Source organism: Agrilus planipennis, unplaced genomic scaffold (assembly GCF_000699045.2).
Source record: "Agrilus planipennis isolate EAB-ADULT unplaced genomic scaffold, Apla_2.0 scaffold127, whole genome shotgun sequence".
NCBI classification, from domain to species: domain Eukaryota; kingdom Metazoa; phylum Arthropoda; class Insecta; order Coleoptera; family Buprestidae; genus Agrilus; species Agrilus planipennis.
Genome location: NW_020442450.1, coordinates 335624 through 340564, shown reverse-complemented (window position 1 = coordinate 340564; position 4941 = coordinate 335624). Strand labels below are relative to the sequence as shown.

At 31.8% G+C, this 4941-nt stretch overlaps 1 long non-coding RNA gene across 6 annotated transcripts in view; it reads right to left on the bottom strand.

Annotated features, from left to right (window-relative positions):
- Window positions 1–529: 529 nt before the first annotated feature.
- LOC108736473 overlaps window positions 530–4941 on the bottom strand; it is a 15808-nt gene continuing 11396 nt past the window's right edge. The window contains exons 2-7 of one of the 6 annotated variants that reach the window (XR_003232326.1): window positions 4607–4700; window positions 4299–4499; window positions 2445–2567; window positions 1191–2382; window positions 847–955; window positions 530–621 (exon numbers count right to left, since the gene is read on the bottom strand). This is a non-coding gene — a long non-coding RNA (uncharacterized LOC108736473). Of the gene's footprint in view, window positions 622–846; window positions 956–1190; window positions 2393–2444; window positions 2568–4298; window positions 4701–4941 lie in introns of all 6 variants that reach the window. The other 5 variants (XR_003232327.1, XR_003232328.1, XR_003232325.1 and 2 more) reach the window with 5 other exon arrangements.

The following is a 4941-nucleotide window of genomic DNA, read 5'->3' as shown; positions in this document are numbered from 1 at the left end:
CAGAGAAGAGAGACTAGTATAGAAGTCCAATTCAAATGGAGGACTAAAACGTGAGTAAGAAATTCTAAATAGAACCAGGAGATGGCGTTGCTATGAAAATGAGCGCCTCAACGCTGTATTGAGTCGGAGCAAATTGTGAACGCAGTAATGGCAGGGGTAAATAGTAGAAGTGGTGGGATCACAGAACGCATAAGTCTTTTTCCTTTGCTGTTGTAAGCCAAGTTTGTAAAGAAAAAAAAAAAAAACGGTTGATTTTCCGAAGCGACAACTACCGGTCGGATGACAGAAGCTTCGAGATTTACCGACATGTTATCCGAAACGAAGTCCGGATTATTAACCCAGCATTGGACTTCTATACTAGTCTCTCTTCTCTGATAATTGTCAAGTATTCTCACCTTAATCAGCTGTAGAAAGTAGCGTCCAAAGTCTACCAACATAATGAGCAAACCAAATCTAGGAACTGCAGAGAATTTGTTGTTTAATGGCTCTCAAATTAATTTGTTACTGCCTCCTATTTCCAGGAATAAATTAACTGCACAATGTTACAAGGCGAAGACATCAAGAACATCGAATGTTTCAGTAGCACCAAAATTAACGCCAATTCGTTCTAATTTGGACAATCTATAGAAACAGGTAAGAAAGAGTAATTAATTACCACTTTTAAAGCAAGTAAATCGGTAACATGCACACTAATGAAAAGATCACTTCCACAGTAATTCTGCTATTCTACATCTGCCATTTCTGAAATGTTGTTTAAAAGTTGCCTGTTGAAGCATGTTACAAATGTCTAAGAAATTGAACTTTCTGGGACTTCACTTACTATTTTTAATTGATATTGTTACATACCGGTTCATTTTCATATATATCATTCCCTTAGCAAGAGCACACTGCCTCCATTTCCAACGGACAAAAGGCACTTTCATGCTTTCTTTAGGACCAAACGCACATCCACTGTCTGGAACAAATGAGGGCTAATATTACCAGTGCTATTTTTCTAGTAGCATCCGATGTTTTTCTAATGTTCTTGTAAAATAAAATTTATGAGGAAGTATTCGGATATATATAATTAGTTAAACCTTCCCAGCAAATAATACGCATTATACATGGTTCAAAAATTGAAGTAATGCTACTTTTTTCTGTGTCAATATCAGATAAATATACTATATAAATAATATCACATATATGCTCACCCTAACTGCAATATTTTCTAAGAAATGTTAACAGGTAGAACGACACGGCAGATAAAGTTCTTTTTCAGTAACATCAAAATGAACACCCTTCCACTCTTGATGTTATCGTCAATCTGTAAAAACAGAGAATAAAAATGAATAAACTACACTATTTATCAATAAAAATATGAAATACAATGATAATACGCACCGATAATCAAGACTGCAAAATTTTAAAAATGGCGACGTCGGGTCGCTTTTAATACAAAATGGCAAGATGACAAGATGCACATGCTGTCGATATACAGATTACTGTGAAGGAAAAACTATAGAGCGTAGATGGAAAATCATATCACCAAGACAACATTTATTATTTTATGTTCAAATTAAACTTTTCTATGAATTGTAATGAGAGACAGAATCCATAATGTAGTGGCGCTATAACCGCTAAATGGGACTTTTCAGAAAAAAATTAAGACTGGTCTCTGCAACTTTGCGGAAATAGCGGGTAGTTCAACATTTATTATAAAAAGAATATATGTTTGCCACTACATGCACAATGTTCCAGGAAGTCTTTTGTTGCGAAAATTGACAACAAATTAATAACATGCAGTTAATATTAATTCTACTATATGTTCTCACCTTGATTAGTTGCAGTGTAATTTTCCATAGTTTATACATGCAAACAGTAAACCAAATTCAGAAAGGTATCAATGCACACTTCGCTAGAGTCAAAATTATCTTCTAATTGTCTCTCAAACACTATTTAACTACCACTATTAAAGCAAGTAAAACAGTAATATTATAAAACGGCGATGTACTGGTAAAGTTAGAGTCAGGCAAAAAGATATGCTTATCAGTAACATACCCTTCATTGATAAGCAAAATAAGTATCTCTAATATAGTGAATTAAAAGATTTAATACTCCTCTTCTCTTAATTTTTTATTCTTATATTGAAGTTAATATATGCATACACTGCTTTCAAGGATATAGTTGTCAATGTAATCTCACCTTAATTAACTGCAAAAAGTAGCATTCTGGAGTCTACAAATGTGATGAGTAAACCAAATCCAGGAGGGATACCACTGCAGACTATTCGTTGTTTCAGTGACTTGATAATTAATTTCTAGTTACATCCCATTTCCATGGTCAAAATTAATTACACGGCGAAGACATCAAAATCATCAAATGTTTCACTAACACCAAAATTAACTGCAAATAACTAATTTGAATAATCTATAGATACGAGCACATAATATGGCATGTATGCTCACCTTAATTAACTACAAGAGCCTTCAAGATGAAAAGTTAACAGATAAAACACCATAGGAGGGAAACAACTTGCTTTTCAGTGGCATCAAAATGAACTTCAATCACTTCACTTGTTTATCTTCAATCTGTAAAAACAGAGTAATAACGAATTAATAACTAATCTGTGAACTAGGTAAATAATAATGAAATAGAATAAAAACACAAAAAAACAAATAAAATTGTAGAATTGTTACTTTTATAATTATAATAAGCAAAATAGCCATAAATTACGCGGAAAATTTAAATATGTATTTCATCCTTATCCCTCTTCTTCCGACTCTCAAATTAAAAGTCAAAATATANTGTTGATTAACAAATGCAACAAAATTAATAACATTAATAATTGCTATTTTATAATGTTTTATCATTATCATCACTGTCCTGACTGTTGCTATTCTCTGAAATTTAAATATTGAACATCGCTTTCATAATAAACAGCTACTAATTAAAATATTTTTCATCCTGAAAGAAAATTTTTTTATGTGCACCCCTACTCATAACTACTCTGATCGACACATGGCCAACAACTGCTGACAATTTCATCTGCAGCCTGTCCTGCCCTGCCTATTTCGACCATGCGACTTGATTAATAAATACACAAAATAACGTTTTTTACTGTGGTTAAAATTTAATAATTTTTAGCAAATGAGTATGAACGTTTTATTTCTGTGGTTGAATTTAAATGTAATCAAATCAGATTTCTTAGTTAAATAAATCCTACTTATTATTGTCAAATTGTTTATTCTGCAATTTAGGGACCTGAAATTACACATTATAACAAAAATGTTAAATTTCTGCGAACAAAACAAAAATATAGAATATGGCGGAGAGGAGAGACTTCGCAAAAAGTAAAAACAAAATCACCAACATCTTAGACTGTAGACAATGAAATTCAGAATCTGTGTATTTTATTACTATTTTGCCGAAAGTAAAATAACGTCGTACAGGAAATGTTCATTTTCGATGGAAAAAGAGCCACGTTGATTGAGTTACACTACTGCAAGAAAAAACAGCAAACAACAAATCAAAATTAGAAGAAAAACATCTCATATGCAACCATATACGCATCAAAGTAAATTCGATTGCATACCGATAATTGCTCAAAAATTGTAACATTCAAAATCAGTTTTAGGGCATATAAAAATCCAAAAATATTACTTATTCATATTTTTTAAATCAATTACAGAATGAAGTAGAAAATTTTAAAAAAATATGCTTTTTAACGAAAAACGGCGATATCTCTGAAATTATTAATTATTCACGCTCTGCATTTTATTGCAAAGGTTTCAAAAGTTCACAGTATATCCCCTAAAATAATTATGTCTTTCCAAAATTGACTTAACACCAAAACATTAAAATAATATCATAATACTTACAGGCTTTTAGTAGAGTAAAAAAGAAGCCAAACTTAAAATTTAAAAGAACACAAAAATACTTATGATACGGACTCCTAATTAATTTATTCCAATAATCACATGATTATAAAAAATTGTCAACAGATTACCTCAAATATACATTAGGAGTCTTTTTCTTTTTTAATAAACATAAAAACAAAGTAAACACCAGAAATAGCTGAAAAGTAGGGTATGGGTTTCATATCTGACCACGCGATTTAGAGGGAAGAATAGGGGAGACGGGTGAGAGAGATTCTCCTAGAAGAGGGAGGAGCGAACACACCTAGTTTTTTAATTTTATTTTTTTTTTTTTAAGAAAATATGAATTGAGTATTGTTTTCCACACCGCAGCTTCATAGTTCGAAATAAATCCGTCAAAAAAGAAGATAGTAAAAATACGGCAGAGAAGTCGAACGTGCATACCTCTCAGCTACCGTTTCTTCTGCAAATTACTTTTGGAGAAGAGGATTGTACTGCCATGTTCAATAATAATCGACCAGCAAACAGATACCGTTTCTCGGTAAAAGTTTCAAGCTCTTCCAGCCATTCCGCTCTGCTCATAACCATCCCCGCCTTTTAAATCATAAAGCCAGATACAAAACCAAAATCAGTCCAATTATTTGACTGCAAAGACAGTCATTCATCAAATTCAAACAATCCTATCTATTGATCCAATTTCTTTGTGTTTGTACTGGTTACAGCCCTATTTTTCACTATACAATCTTTCTTACCTCCAGAGTTCACTTCGATTCCTATACTCATAATAAACATTGATAGGAAGAGGCCCCAAAACAGCACTATTTGCTTGATGTAATGTACCATTTTCTGAAAAAAAAAAAATAGAAAATGTCTTAACCAACGATGTAATATCGTAAAAAGTCGTACATATTTCATAAATTGAGCCAGATCTAATGAAATCAAGTTTTTTTTTCGTAAAGATAAATTAGGAAACTTGTATACATAAGATTCTAAGAAAGTACTATAAATAATAAAGGACTTCTACTATATACGAGGGTTAGTCGAAAAGTAATTGAAAATTCAAGTTGGTTTTTGAAATTTGATTGTT